The sequence below is a fragment of the Mustela nivalis genome (genome assembly GCF_964662115.1).
Source record: "Mustela nivalis genome assembly, chromosome: 5".
Classification (NCBI taxonomy): Eukaryota; Metazoa; Chordata; class Mammalia; order Carnivora; family Mustelidae; genus Mustela; species Mustela nivalis.
Window position 1 is genome coordinate 69,484,026 of NC_139024.1, and position 16,455 is coordinate 69,500,480.

Genomic DNA, 16,455 nt, shown 5'->3' on the forward strand with positions numbered 1-16,455 from the left:
GCATCTTCTCTCAATGCAGAGTGTGAGCCATTAATTTGATGAGCATGAAGGGGCCCTCCAATGCCATCTAAAACGGATCTTAGGCTATGCTAAATTGGGGTGCTGTCTGGGGGAAACATCACTGTGCCATTAAGCTCGGCCACTTGGTGGCACCAGAAAGTAAGAGCCAGCTCTGCTGGAAAATCCGCACTGGAGGTAACCTGTTCCTAACGTGCTGCAAAGAGAAAGCACAAGCAAAACAGTAATTTCTTGAGAAAAATAGGCTTTGCACTGAAAAGAAATAAAATGAAATGAAGTGAAAAAAGTGTTGGGGGTAGCTTTGAATTCACTCACATATTTTCTTCCCTTGTAAAAGTAGGGGAGTGTGGAGGATGGGGAGTGGGTACTGGACTAGAAAGAAGGTTCCTTAAACCCCTTGAACATGGGCATTCTATGATCCACACGTGCCCTGTGTTCACACTAGGCTCTTTGTTAATTAGACTAAAAATGATGGTAATGGCCAACATTTATTGTTAGTTTATTAAGTGCCAGGGTAGTGTACTATGGAGTGTCATACGGATTACTTTGTGAGTTTATTTTTCTTTCTTATTTTACATAAGAATTTCATAAATCCTCACAACATTGTTGTAACTATAAATGCCCATAAGAAGATGGGTCTTGTAGAGGCTAAATGACTTGGACAAAGCCACACAGCGAGGAAATGGTGTGGCTGGGATTTGCACTGTGAAGACTGTCCCCAGAGCCCAGGTCTTCACTGCCACACAGGGTCTACTTCTGAGCACCCCTTCCTCTGTATGGGAAGTCCCTTTCCGTTCATGATTTTGGCCCTTTGAGAAGGGAAAACCTCCCCTACATGAAACCTACAGTCAACTTAAGAAATAATACTCATTGCTACATTGTTATCTTTTAGGAAAGGAAAAGATGAAGCTCATTTACTGTATTTATTTCCAAATTTTAAGTTAAATTTAAATTATGTCTTTATAGATTTAGCAGCAAAGAGGTTTGCCCAAGGAATCCCTCGAGTCTCTGTAATTCCTTTTCCCTCCATGGTTCCCGGACAGCCGATTCCGACAATATTCTTTATTTCACATGGTTGTTGTATTGCTCCTTCCTCGTCTTCTTCTTTTTTGAAAGGATTTTATTTATTCGTGCTCGCACGAGGGGGAGAGAGAGAGAGAGAGCGCGCGAGCACACAGGCGCATGCGTTCAGAAGCGAAGGGAAGAGGGAGAAGCTGGTCCCTTAAGGAGCCAAGAGCCTGGGGCGCCTGGGTGGTTCAGAGGGTTAAAAGCCGCTGCCTTGGGGCGCCTGGGTGGGTTAGGCCGCTGTCTTTGGGTCAGGTCATGATCGCAGGGTCTTGGGATCAAGCCCCGCATCAGGCTCTCTGCTCCATGGGGAGCCTGCTTTCTCCTCTCTCTCTGTCTGCCTCTCTGCCTACTATTTGTGATCTGTCAAATAAATAAATAAAATCTTTTAAAAAAGAATAAAAAAAAAAAAAAAAAAGGAGCCAAGAGCCCGACAGCGCAATCCATCCCAGGAATCAGGGATTGTGAACTGACCCGAAGGCAGCAGCTTAATTGACTGGGCCACCCAGGTACCCGGTATTAGTTCCAGACCAGGAAGTGGACTTTTGGTTTGAACTTGCCTTGTCTTCTAGGAGAGCATGAGTGACTAACGTCCTAGTCAACAAGCTGGCCCCTGGTAGCTTGGAGTGATCTTAATGCCCCTTTCTTAGTATCTGCCCTATTTCACATCAGCGCTTTGCAGATGACGTCTTTTCCAACTTATTCCCTTTGCTGCTGTTGTTTTTCTTGCTTTTCTCCTAATCTCTGCCTATGCCCAGGGTCTGTACCCTCTCTCTAATTCCTTTAACATTTAATTGTTTGTCTTATCAGCTGAACTTACTCCCACCTGTCTGTCTTTCCTGGGTTTCTGGTTGAATTAGCCCTATCAGGCTGGTGGAGAGGCTTGTTAAGGTTGATTTTTGGAACAGTTGAGGCCTCTGAGGCTCAAGGATAAAATTGAATCAGAAGGGACTAGCCTGTGGAGGCCTGGAGTGGTGGTAGATGTTTATTTTGTCTCCTCTACTTTAGTACTTTTGTTGGCATTGTATAAGACCGAGAGGGAGCATCTGGCCCAGGTGTTGGGGGGGTCTGTAGGTGTCTAAGCCAGGCCTGGAGGGGTAGGGCATGGGGAGGGTGGTGGTTGTAGTTATGCTTCTGTGAGGTCTGACATGGTGCTCACCCACTTAGACACTGTGGTGGGCTCTTACAGAATGGTGCCGACTCTGCCACTGGCCTGAATTTCTCTGCTTTGCTTTTACAAGAAATGACCAGCATGGCTTTGGGACTTCCAGTTTTTGAATTGTCAGGCAGGTTTCGTTCGGTTATTTTCTTCCGGGGATGACATCTCAGCACAGAGAGCTAGTTCCTATGATGCTGGGCACTTGGCTTTCAGGGCCAGCCAACTCAGCAGTGATTCAAAAGAAGCCTGAAGCTTATACTGAGGGGGAAATTGAGACTTAAATTGGGACTTCAGAGGAGTTTAAGTGTCAGACTAACACTGTTGGTCTTTAGCCAGCATGCAGTGGTTTAACAACAATGGCCATTCTGATTATGAAATTCATGTAGGATCTTTGTAACACGTGTAGAGAGGGTGATAAGAACCATTGCGATATTGTCATTGTGACTTGGCATAGGGAGGGGCAAAATGGGGGTGACAGACTTCCTCAGAATCGGGGTGGATTTTGAAAATAGAAGCTTCAGAACTTACTGGGATATTTTTCAATGAGCATTATGTCAGAAGCATTTTTTTTTTCTCCAAAATTTACAGAACCATTTGTCTGAGTCCAGCATTGCCGTGTTTAAACAATGGGATGAGAGGATTTTCAGGAACTTGATGTGGAAATGAGGAGTGGGAAGGGGGAGAATTTGTGGGAAAGCTGTGGAAATCAGTAGAGGGGCTCATCTGAGCTGGGGGCTGTGAGCGTAGCAAGGAAGGACAAGACACTGCATGAAAGAATAAAACTCTGGTGACTGATGCGGAGACTGGAGTCAAGGGAGATGTTCGCCACACCGTACTAGCCGTGACAAGTTCTAGTACTGGGAGGGATTCTCTGTGTTACCAGACCAAATGGTTGGGGCGAGAGATAATGTTAGAGGTAATACATAGTACGTATTGTTAGTGGTAATTACTCTGTGGAGGTCAAAACAAAAACTGTTCATAGAATACTTTCTCTCAAAGAAATAGCCCTTTTCCAGCCATTCAAAGTACAGGTGCTACTCAGTGTTCCCTTCAAGTCCTATTATTGCTGTTTGCTGGTTTTAAGGGGTGTGTCAGTGGGACTCACTGGGGGCTGTCTTGGAGGCTGTCATCCACGAGGGGGTTCCTGCCTTTTTAGCTGGTTAACCAGTTTGTACTCTTCCCAGGGCAGCACAGGCAGGAAGCCCTGTGGAGACCCCTGAGTGAGCTCAGGAAGTCCAAAGCCATAGCTCCCTAAAGGGCAAAGACAAGGCGCCATTTTCAAGAGGCCAGTTTGAAAAGTCCTTTTCTCCTTCCCCTTTCCTCTGGATGCATGACTTCTACTGTGTAGCCTCATAAGTCCCCATACTGGAACATATACGTGGTGGTGGGGTGAATGGCAGGAGAAGATAAAAGGCTGGCAGGCTTGATGGAAGAGTACATATAAGTTGGCATTGGAGCCGTGTGGCTCTGCAATTTGCCTTCTGTTGGGCTGCTCTGGTCAAGGTTTGGGAGGCAATGAAGTGGTTAACTACTGGCTAAAATTGGGTTTGGGATTATCTGAGCTTTTATTATCCAGTTAATCCCTGTCCTCCACTACCAAAAATAAGGGAGATTTGGCTGTGGGATCAGGAGAAGGGGATGCCACAATACCTGGTGTAATCTGCTTCCTGGTTTACAGATTAGGACCATGACCTCTGGATATGACCATATAAATCTTTTCTCTCTCTCCTGGGTCTCCCCATTTTGAAGAGAAGATCATGAAAATGGACATGGCAGCCTTTTGATGTTAGCAGTATTTCTGCATCTCCAAGAGGCAAGTGATAAGGGTGAGGGCCATAGACCACACTGGTAGGGGTGCTGTCTTGAAGTGAACAGATGGATGCGTCAGCAGGTGGGACCCTCGCCTTTGAGGGAGAGCTCTTGGTCCCAGGCTGGTTGTGGGTTGGGTCGTGGAGCTAGGAGGTAGGGAGTCCGACCATTACTATAAGCCTGGCTTCTGATCCAGGGATCTGGAGAGAATCTATTACATAGGTAGTCAGAGACACTAGATTAGTCCTAACTACTACTGAACTTAGGTAACTCTTCTATTGCATTGTCAGGAGAAAAATTAATAATCACCTTGCCAATGGTTGTGACTTGGTGTTTTGTTTTGTTTGCATTAGAGGACTACACACAATTTTTTATCCCCTTCTTTCAGCTGTTACTGTATTTCCAAAGGTACCAAAATGAGGGGTCGGTTCAGTTTAATTGAATCAAATGTGTTGTTTGGTGCCATTTCTTAATAATTTCATCCCACAAATATTTACTGAGGTCTACTATGTTGGGCCCATTGCCAGGTCATGCCTGACAACGATACAGAGACTCTGACCTCAAAATACTCTCTGGGGCAGATTAATTACATATATATGTGATGTCAACAAGCCATGGAGTTTCTCTAATATTTTGCTGTTTCACTGGGTATCTGAGGATTAACGTTTTCCAGAGCCTTCATTTCAGAACTTTCAGCACCTTTGAAGCTTTTTATCTTATTCCGTCCTTCCTGCTTATCCTTCTTCATGATTCTCCTTGGCTGAGCCTCCTTTCCCTTGCCCTGATTTATTGAGTCATGGCTGAACAGCTTTTTGCTCTGGAAAGTTCTGTCATTTTAATGAGACATGCACAGTATATTGACATACTGCCTTCAGTACGGAGAAGCAAAGGGGAGATTAACTTGTTCTAAATGGAAACATTGTAAACGTAAGAGCTCATCCTTTAAAGGAATCTTGCAATGATCCCTTTGATAAATAGAAGGGTCCTTTTGGGGGCGCCTGGGTGGCTCAGTGGGTTAAGCCGCTGCCTTCGGCTCAGGTCATGATCTCAGGGTCCTGGGATCGAGTCCTGCATCGGGCTCTCTGCTCAGCAGGGAGCCTGCTTCCTCCTCTCTCTCTCTGCCTTCCTCTCTGCCTACTTGTGATCTTGTGATTAAATAAATAAATAAATAAATTAATTAATTAAAAAAAAAAAAAGAAGGGTCCTTTTGTAATGTGGATAGTGATCTTTTATTTTACCTGGTGACAAGATCTAGATTTAAAGTGGGATGAACCTGTATTACAATGTTAAACAAGATTGAAAAACACATTACTCCAAAAATGACATGGTTGTTATGAGAATCCTGTAAAACACAATTATCCTCTGAGTTTAAGGTTCATGTTAATTGTGGAGAAATGGGGTGGTAAACATTGGGATTCCATTTGTGTAACTTTAAAGACCCTGAAAGAGTCATGGTTTTTATCTTGTGGAAGTTATTCCAGGAAAGCTATGATGAAATAGGAGTTGAATTTCAGGCTTGAAAATGGGGGTGCACCATAATCTTAGTATATATTTCCAGTGGATCAGTATCTGTCATTATATGGTTGTTAGAGTCTTCAGTTTTGGTAGTTGAGAATGTAATTATTGACAGAGAAGTGAGATGCTCAATCAGAGCACAGGGGACGTGTCTGTGAAATAATGTCTGTAGAGGCCACGAGCAATTCAGAAGCAGATGGCAACATTTCTTAGTAGCATCTAATAGCGAACCAGTATTAATTGATCTTTGTTGTCATGTGTATACACAAACTAGGGTGTAGTTTATCTTTGCCCAAAATATTAAAAAAAAAACTTTTAGTTAAGGATAAAAATAGAGATAACAAGTTAAAAAATTATTTAACAGGATCTCTAAAACCACTTTACTAGCACCTGCTTATGATTAAATAATGTGCTAATTAGGAGTAATTCTTAGATAATTAATAAAAGTTGAGTTAGCTCTGTACTTGGCAGCACTAACCATTCTTTCCTTTTCATTGGAGAGAATTTGGAAAAATCAACAGACATGCCACCCAGAGAGAACTGTTACTTGTATGTTGATATATTACTTTCAGTCTTTTTTTATTCATATATGTATATAATTACTGAAATGCAGTTGAGAGCTAACCAGTATAATTCTGCTTTTTTCATTGGATATTAAATTGTGCCTATTTTCCTATGATATGGGAAAGTCTTCAGAGCATAATGGAATATTTTCCACTCCATTAGTTATATCATTTTATTTAATAGTTTTTTCTAATGTCTGATATTTAGATGTGTACAATTTCCATTGCAATAAATAATATGAAAAATAGTATACATGAATCTATTTAATAAAATCCTAGAAGGGGAACAATGTGCAGAAGATAGGGTGTGATGGCTTTTCAGACAAGTTGTTCAATTCATGCTCTGTGAGGGGAAGGCTAGGGTGTTCCTCAGTCTCTGGACTGGAGTATGAAGCATCAGATTTAAGACAATTACTGCCAGTTTGGCAAAAGAATGATGGCATCTTATTATTTAGGTTGCATTTGTTGAATATCTGTAAACCTTTCTCATATTTATTGGCTATTTAAATTTCTTGCTCTGTGAATTTGATGCTCTTTTTCATTTTTCATTTCCATCTCATTTTTATTTACATGTACATTTTGATTTTTAATGCTCTTTCTATATTTAAGGTATTCACTATCAAATTTTACCAATACTCATTTACTTCTGTGTAAAATCTTAGGGTGGGGGCACCTGGGTGGCTCAGTTGGGTAAACGCCCAACTCTTGATTTCGGCTCAGGCCACGATCTCACGGTCTTGAGACTGAGTCCCACGTCAGGCTCCATGCTCAGTGAGGAGTCTGGTTGAAGATGCTCTCCCTCCCTCTCCTTGTGCCCCTCCCTCCCACTCATGCACTCTCTCTCTCAATCTCAAATAAACAAATAAATAAATCTTAAATAAAATCTTAGGGTGTGTGGATATGTTAATGTTTATGTAGTCAAATGTTAGTAGTCTTTTTATTTTTTTTTAAGATTTATTTATTTATTAGAGAGAGAGATTGGTGGTGTAAGTCAGGGGAGGGGCAGTAGGAGAGGGGGAGAGAGAATCCTCAAGCAGACCTCATGCTGAGCCTGGAGTTCCAGGCAAGGCTCCATTTCAGGACGCTGAGATCCCAACCTGAGTGGAAACCATGTTAGACACTTAACTCACTGAGCCACCCAGGCACCTCTTTCTCTTTTCTTTGTGCTTTTTTATTTTATTGATCTCAAATCTTATGTAAAAGTATTCAGTAACTAATTACCCATATTCTTCTGGTTCTTCTGACTTTTTTTTTTTTTTTTAAATTTTGTTTGACAGAGAGATCACAAGTAGGCAGAGAGAGGGGGGGAAGCAGGCTCCCCGCTGAGTAGAGAGCCCGATATGGGTCAAACCCAGGACCCTGAGATCATGACCTAAGTGGAAGATAGAGAGGCTCAACCCACTGAGTCACCCAGGTGTCCACTTCAGATTTTTTTGATTTAACACTTTGATTTAGCCTTTACTTGATTGTGTCTTTAGTGACTTTAGTTCTGTGATAATAAGAGAGAAACAGAAGTTTTCCATAGTCAAAATGTTCAGAAACACGATGTTACACATTAAGCTGATTTAAACAAACTTCAGGACTCCTCAGACCATTTAACTTGCTAATACATATTATTTCCTTGATAGAGGACGGGCAGAGGAAGAATAAAACCAGACTTGTTTAATCAACAAATCCTTTCTGTTTTCCTGAGCATTTATTAAGATGAGATTTCCCTCTATGTTTCTGATCCATGTGAAATGTAGTTATAATTATGGAGCAAGGTGAGTTTCTGTAACTTACTTCATTCATTTGATGGTCATTGATTCTCTTATTGGTTTGTGCATCTGAGATTTTTCCTTTTTAATCTGAGTTGAGACCGATTGGAGAATATCCGGATAAGAAGAACGCAGAGTAGAGAAGCGGCAGCCTCGCATCTCAACAAACAAAACCTGAAGGCAATTACATTTCCAAGTATTATGTTAATAACACAAACTGTGTTTAATAGCCTGAAACAGTGAAACAGCAGACAGGCTTTAATTAAAGCTTCACATCACTCTTCTAAATAGCCTTCTTGTCACATGAACAGCTGCTTCATGGCACCCACAGAAGAAAAATGTTTCCATTTGAAAACTTTCTTGCATAAAATGTAAAATTTCATCCAATAGCAGTTCTAAAAATTGGGGCTTTTCTGAGTGATTTGTAACCCCCAGATGCTGTATTACATTTTGGTTATTTTTTTGAGTTTTTGAGTATTTTACTGGTGTCTTATTTCTGATTGAGTGCCTCATATCCATCAGACCTAAAAAAAACAGTGTAAAATGCTTCAATGAAAGGGAAATATGGTTATTAGTTTAAATAAAAAAGTGATCACTTTAAAATGAATGACCTTAAAAAGGGAAAAAGGCATTGAGTGACGAGGACAAATATTACAGAGTTGGGTAGTGGACTGGCCACCAGTTATTCTGTACTATTAGCTGCCACCTGCTGAACGGCCTGGCTATCAAGAGTCTTTAGTTGAAACTGCCAGATGTTTAAGGAAGACACGCCAACTGCATAAATAAAACTTTCTAGGCAAATTTTAAGGCATTTTCCCTATTGTTGCACTCTCAGGAAAGCAACGTGACTCAGCCTTTGGTCCTTGGCAAATGAAGTCACTTTCTCACGAATGTTCCCATGTGGCGTATGAAACCTTCTTTTTTTTTTTTTTAATTTTTTTTTAATTTTTTATTTTTTATAAACATATATTTTTATCCCCAGGGGTACAGGTCTGTGAATCACCAGGTTTACACACTTCACGGCACTCACCAAAGCACATACCCTCCCCAATGTCCATAATCCCACCCTCTTCTCCCAAACCCCCTCCCCCCAGCAACCCGTATGAAACCTTCTTAAGCTGCAGAACCCAAGGTATTCTTACTCTGTTAAATATGCCGAAGTGATCTGTAACCTTGATGTGTTAATTTCCACAGGGAAATTTGAAGAATAAAACAAAAACACCATAACCTCACTTCAGTGGAAGTGTCATTTTTTTTTTTTTTTTCCAAATTCAGAATGGAATTTCAGAAGTGATCTAGAACAGAGTAACTTAGAGCAGGAAAAAATGATAAAAGGTGGTTTTATTTTTTTCCCTTCCTCTCTCTGAAAGCTAACTTTTTTGTTGTCAGTCAGGTACAGGCTAATATAAATAATGGAAGGGCAGTGTCGTCTTTATCACTGCCCTAGTGAGCAGAACCTTTAGGCTTTCTCTGCCCTGACCGATCATTTCACACAGTTTTGGATGTCCGTTGGCAGGTGCAGCTGTTTGGCGTGGCTTTTAGGCAAAGGACCTGAAAGCAGAGGAGGCTTGGCTCTAGGCCTGAAATTAGCCACAGATGTGGAAGGACACCCAGAGGTGGTGCCCACCCCCTGGCTTGCCATCTGATATACTGAGATTCTGAATTCTCTGTCCATGCATGAAGTAGTTGCATGGTGGGCTTTTTTTTTTTTTTTTTTTTTTTAAACTGTGGTTTGTCCAAAGTATTTACCTCTGTATGTAGTATTTAAGGGTTATAATTAATATCCTCTCTACTTCCAAAATACTTTAGAAATTACTGCCCTTACTGATTAGAACAGAGCCTGGGATCTAGTATTTTAGTCAGTTGGTGAAAAATTCCATATAGCTGTTACATATATTTGCATTATTCGTCCACCCATCCATTCATCAGATTCATCAGATCATTCATCTTTACTGTTGGCATAGACTGTATTTTAGGTACTTTGTTAGGGGTTGGGAATGCAGAGACGTGTGGGATATTGCCTTTTCATCAAAAAACTCAGAGTCAGATAGGAGGGACAGACTTACCAGCAGAAAACTCAGTGCTATAAGATAAGGGCTGTCCCAGGGGAAAGGATGGGTTCCAGGAGCCAGGGTGGGAGCCAGTGTGGGAGCTCAGAAGCCTGTGAGTCTGCAGGAGCTGGGAGAGGTTTCTCAGAGGAGGAGGCTTTTGAGATGGGTCCCAAAAGATGAGGAGGGGTTGGCCAGGCTGAACTGGGGAAGGTATTTATCCCAGAGAAACAAGCAGCCGTATGTGCAGATAGTTTTGAAAGGCCCAGTGTGAGAAGGACCAGGAAAAGTTCAGTGCTGTGCTGCCCAAGAGGTGAGGATAAACAGAGTGGCCAGTTTAGGAGGGGCCTTTATTATGTGCCAAGATGAGGGGTTTCTGAGACTTCAGCATAATGATAGGGACTATGGACTTTAAAGCCAGCTCTGCGACTCACCAGCTGTGTGAGCTTGGGCAAGTTACTTAATCTCTCTGTATCTCTTTAAAATGGAAAGAACATGGGTTGCCTGGGTAGCTCCGTCAGTTAAGCATTTGCCTTTGGCTCAGTTCATGATCTCGGGGTCCTGGGATGGAGTCCCATGTCTGTCTTCCTGCTCAGCAGGGCGTCTGCTGCTCCTTCTCCCTCTGCTCCTCCTTCCTGCTACTCTTTCTCTCTCTTTCTCTGTCAAATAAATAAATAAAATCTTTAAAAAGAAATGAAATGGAAAGAACAATAGAACGTAGCAGTCACCATCCATATTTCTCGATGTGTGTGTGGATATACCCACAAACGTGTCTTAAATAGATGACCTGAGTGTAGTAAATTAGGGTCAGATCGAGTCTGGCACATATTAAGAACCATGTAAATGTTCCTTATTCTTATTATGGGAGATGAAAGATTTCCACATGGTAACCAAGTGCTCCCTCCCACTCACCCACACTGCTTGCATATGATTAAATTCGTACTGTCCTCAGAGGGCAGCAGGCCTCCCTCTCTGTGTTGTCTCTTTAGCACGATCCTCTCCTAGATCCTGACTCCTCTTCCTAGCTCCAAGCAATGTTCTAATTTATCCGAGGACAGTAGGGCATGTTTTATAACTTTTCCCCATCTCCATGTGTTCTCATCTTACCCCACAGTTAGGTTTGTTGGTTTGACTCTCCTGATTGGTATGAGTAAACATCTTCTGGTGACATAAACAAAGATAACATGCACAGACTGAGGGCATCATCTAGTTCTTAATTTTTTTTTGAGAACTCATGAAGTGTCTTAACGAGACAGGCTAGCCACTCATGTTCTGTCTGTATCCTCCTGAGCCTTTGATCTTTTCTGCTGATAGAGAAAGGAAGATTCCGTGAAGCATTCCGTTACAGGCTTGGCGGGCTGTTTGTTGAAGGCCCTACTTCATAGCAGATGTTGGAAACACCAATTAGGAGTTCTCAGGAGAGTGTTGGGCCTGACCAAAAGGTGTAGAGTAAGTACTGAAAGAAACCAAGGTGGGGGAGCTGTGGGGTGCAGAGAGGAGCTGCCTGGTGGTTGGGTGACCAAGCTCTGGATCTTGACCTTAATTTGCTCTGAACTCTGAACCTGTCACTTCACTTTTCTGGGTTGTGTTCTGTCTCTAAGCTCCGTGATTCTATGCCAGCTTCTCAGATTTGCATCTCATGGGGGTTGTTTTTAATTTCTCAGAGAGCATTTCTGTGAGATGGTCACAGGACACAGTCCCTTGTATTCCCTTCAGGAACCCCAGGGAGAAGGAAGCAAGGCCTGGGCTCTCTGAAGAGCCTTGAAATTTTTCTTAGCAGCAGCCCGGTAAACTTCTCATCTCTCCTTGACTGAAAGGCCCATTTCCATTCTGGGAGTGAGGGATAATGAGATTATGTTTAGACCAGCCAGGACCAACCTTGGAACTTACTTGAGGCGCGGGGCTGTGGGAGGAAGGAGTGGGGTGCCCAGGTTTCATCAATATTCAGTTAGGAAGAAGGGGATGGGAGGTATACTTTCACGCCTTTTTGCAAAGTGGTGGTTTAAAATGCTGATAAGAACCTTAAAATTTTCCATGAATCATGTTCTTCCACAGAATGGAATGATGATCAGTTTTCTTCCAGTTTTGAACCCACTTGTGTCATGAGTGAAGTCAGCTTGATACCAACCTTCTTTTGACGGGAAACAGACAAATCTTTTACTGAAATCCGGGGCTACCACATGTACCCCAGAGTGGTGACCTCTGAGTGCAGTGACCCAGGCTCATTCCCTGGGCCTCTTCTGACTAGCTAACTCAGTTCCCCGCAGATGCCATCCAGACTCATGGCTTTAAATACCATCCATATGGTGATGACCCAAAATTTATGTTTCCAGCACAGATGTGTCCCTGAACTCTGTTCCAACTGCCTGTTCAATGTTTCCTTATTAAACCTGGACTTTAATAAGGAACTCAGAGGCCAGTAGCAGGCCAGTTACTATTTCTCCCTGCTGCAGCTAGTCCCTTCTCAGGTCTTCTCCATCTTAGTAAGACGTTTCATTTGTGTAAATGAAGACCTTAAATACGTGATTGCCTATCAATTAGAAATCCTGTAGGCTCTGCTTTAAAAATATATCCACATCCTGACCACGTTCTGTGACCTTCATGGCTACTATCCCAAGTCCAAGGCATTGTGGCCTCGATTATGTCAATAGATTTCTAGGGGGTCTCCTTGATTCCCCTTTTACTCTTTTTCAGTTTATTTTCAAGAGTAGCCAGAGTGATGCTGGCTGGATAGTAGATGCAGATTAGATCATTCCTTGCCTCAAACCTGCCAAGAGTAAAAGCTAGTCAATATGTTTGCCGACAAGACCCCTCATTATTTTTCTGCCTTTATCTCCTGCTCTTCTTCTCTGCCCTCACCCAATTCAGTTTACACTGCCTTATTATTCTCAAACACAGGCTAGTCACTTTCTTACCTTAGGACTATTATGCATGCTCTTTCATCTACTGTAATGCTTTTCCTTTAGATTTTTCTTGGCTTACATTCTAACCTTTTTTACTTCTTTGCTGAAATGTCACCTTCTAGCTACCCTGTTTAAAATTGCGCCCTTCTTGAACTTCCTGTTCTCTTCCATTTCATTTTTCTTCCTAGCACTTATTACTTCCTTGTGTATATATATATATCTTTTTTTTTTTTTTTTTAACGTTGGCTCCATGCTGGGCATGTAGGACTTGAGCTACAACCCTATCGACCTGAGCTGAGATCAAGAGTTGGACACTTAACCAACTGAGCCACCTAGGAGCCCCACTAATGTGCTATATATTTTACTTATTTATCTTATTTATTGCATTTCTCCCTCAACAGACATAAATTCCATAAAGGTTGAGATTACTGTTTTGTTTTATTTATTGCTAAATACTGATAGTCTTGATTCATAATAAACTCTCTGTAAATATCTACTGATTATTGAATCAGTGAATTAGTTTGAATAAATATGGCTGCCTTGGTCCTAGACAGATAAATTCACATGGACTTCTGGGCATAGAGGATGGATATCTGTAGTTTGGAAGATGTTCCTTAGGTTATCTGATGCACAGGTAGCATAGGACCCACTGATCTAACATGTTCTCTCCCCAGCAGTAGTACCTGTTTATTTGTCCCCATTAGTCTATGTGCCAATTTTGCATAGATCCCGAGTATATGAGACTGTCTCGTTTATTATATTGACCATCATGGGCAAAATCCTGTGATTTAACAAAGGAAGGAAGCATTTTCTCCAAAGTAAACTCAAGAAAACAGGAAACTTGATTTTATTTTCACTGCTAGTCATTCTTGTCATGTCAACGGGTTACCAAGCTAAAGGCATTTGCAGTGACACAGGGAATTAGTTCTGCAATTACTTTTGCCAATGTAAACCTACAACTTCTTGGGGCTATGAGTTTTAATAATATTTTTCAGAGCACATTTGTTTATGTGATTGCTGGAGGAGGCCGAAACATTGATTTATTTTAGCAGGCTTGAACATTCTCATTTGGCCACATGCACATCCAGCCTTTACATCAAAGCTCCTCAACCCTAGAGGAATAGCTCTACTTCATTGTAAAAGAGAGGAGAGTGTCAGGTATAACCTTCTCTGATGGTTCTGGATCATTTTTGATCCATCCCATTTCTCCTTGTTCCTTACAGAGTTAAATCCTTTCTCATGTAAAAGAGTGTGATTGTGAAGGCTCCCCTCCTCTGGGATGGCCCCATATCTGCCTTTTCCCCAAAGTCAAAGTTGTATCTGTGGGAAGGCTGCATTGTAGGATGGAGGGTCCAAGTATGGAATTTCTCCCTTCTTGTTCCTTCCCTTGTGAGTCTGACACTCACAAGGTCCCAGCAGGAAAAAGAGGGTGGTGGATTTGCCTCCATGTCTTCCTTCTAAGAGCCTAAGTGGATGCTAGGTCTGAGAGAGAAGCTCACTGTCGTCGCAAACCTCCTCATCAGGTACAGAGAAGGAGAGAAAAGGAAAAGATGCTGTACCCAGAAGTGGAGTTCCCCATAGGCTCTATCTCCACACCTTTCTTTTTTAGTAATCTTTGGGTCAGCTCTTCACTCACACCCAGAATATTTGCCCATGGGGAATATTCATGGTGATGATGAATGGGTTTGATAACAAGAGGCCTTTGCCATGGGCAAAAACAGATGGGGCACTTTCTTTGTTCTGCCAAGAGTATGCCTTTTTGTCATTTCATAATGTCTGGGGATGTGTTCAAAGAGGCTCTGAAGTCCCTACTTATTTGGTGGGGATAGGAGGGTGCCAGAATTGTGTATTCTCCCCTAACCAGTTCTGCTTGCACCCTTCCCTGGGATTGAGTCTTCTTCCTCCCGACCATGTGGCGGGAAGACAGCTAGTTGAGCCTCTTGGTGGGCAGCCATTTGGGAAGTTCAGTCTCAATGATGTTCTATTTATGGTCGGAAAGGAGTGCATAAGGCATGGAACATTGTGCTGTGAGGATGGCTCATGCTATGGGCCCAGTTTCCTCCTTCCACAATATCCAATGTTGGATGTATATTTGTGTGTGTGTGTGTGTGTGTGTGTGTGTGTGTGTGGTTGTGTAAGGGTCAAGAGATAGAGAACCTCATCCCTCATCTCCTACTTCCCATGCATAGGCTATAGTTACCCTCATATTCTCTTTCCAGAATATAATACATCTGGGGTCTCACCTTAGCATCTACCTAGGCTCAAAGTCACGGCCACATCACGTTCTCAGGGTTTCGTTTGGACAAATTTTGAGAGGACAAAAATATCTGGATTTTAGCTATTCTTCTCTTAGCTTCTTTGATGATAGCAACAATTATCTGGTTGATTGGTCCAGATTCCTCCATGTCTAGCATGTCAACTGCTTGAACTAACACTTATTAAAGAAAATGGAACGGGAAGAATAAGGGCCAGAACTGATTCTTGCGGATATTCGAGTAATTCTGAGGCAGAGACACTTTCTGGTTATTGTTTTGTGTTGGGCATAGGAAAGTTAACCTGTTCCTTGAGGGTTTTTTTTTTTTTTGAAGTTTTTTGTCTTATCAAGATGGTGGTGATGATGAATGGGTTTGATAACAAGAGGCTTTGAAATGATAGTGTTTTCTATGAATTCATATATCTAGTCTCTCTCCCCATGGGCAAAGAAACTGAGAATTGACTGTATACCTATTCAAATGATGCTATTACATTTCCAGTCCAGAAGTGTAGGTCTAGTGTTGTGCCGTTCATCACTTGATAGATGTTCTTATTATAAATCACTGTAAAATGAAGAAAAGGGGAGCAGAAAACCTGTCAAATTAGTAAGAATCCTGTGATATTACTGCATTCTGTTCAACTTACGATTCGGAATTTGAATAGCAACACATCTGGTTTATTAATCATGGTAAAAGGGCAGCTTGTTAGACTTCCATATTAGAAACCTTTGTTTAGACATTATTTTCCAATTTTGACAAGGTTGAGGATTCAAAACCTGCTTTATTAGATTGCCTTATTTCTACTTGCTGTGTTCCCGCCATCCTGTCAGACATGGTGTGTGAATTGATGGACTTGATATTGAATTTACCGTCTAATAAGAATATCAATTTAAAACACGTTATTGGTTAAGAACCAGTATGTTCTTTTCATAATTATTGACTACTAATGGGGGAGTTCAGCATAAGGTTTCACAAGTGTGACATTCCCTCCAGTGAGATGTTTGTAAGCAGTTGATGGGATTGTGCATTTATATTATCAGCTAGAAGTCAGGCAAAAATAAATTATTTGTAGTATTTTGTTTGTTTTTATTTTTGGTCTCTCTCGAGATGGGATTATTCATGAACACAAAAAGGCTTTTCATGGTATACGATCATTTTTCTTTTTCTTGGAGAAAAAATTCAATGTGCAAATGAAAACAAGCCTCTAAAGTTTAAAATGGGATGATGACAATGATGACTTTAGCTATGAAAAAATTTTTAGACTTAGTATTTCATTTAATTCTCTATAACAACCATATGATATAAATCAGAGAGGTGTTATTATCTTTATTTACAATAAAAATAACTGAGCCTATACCAGATTAAG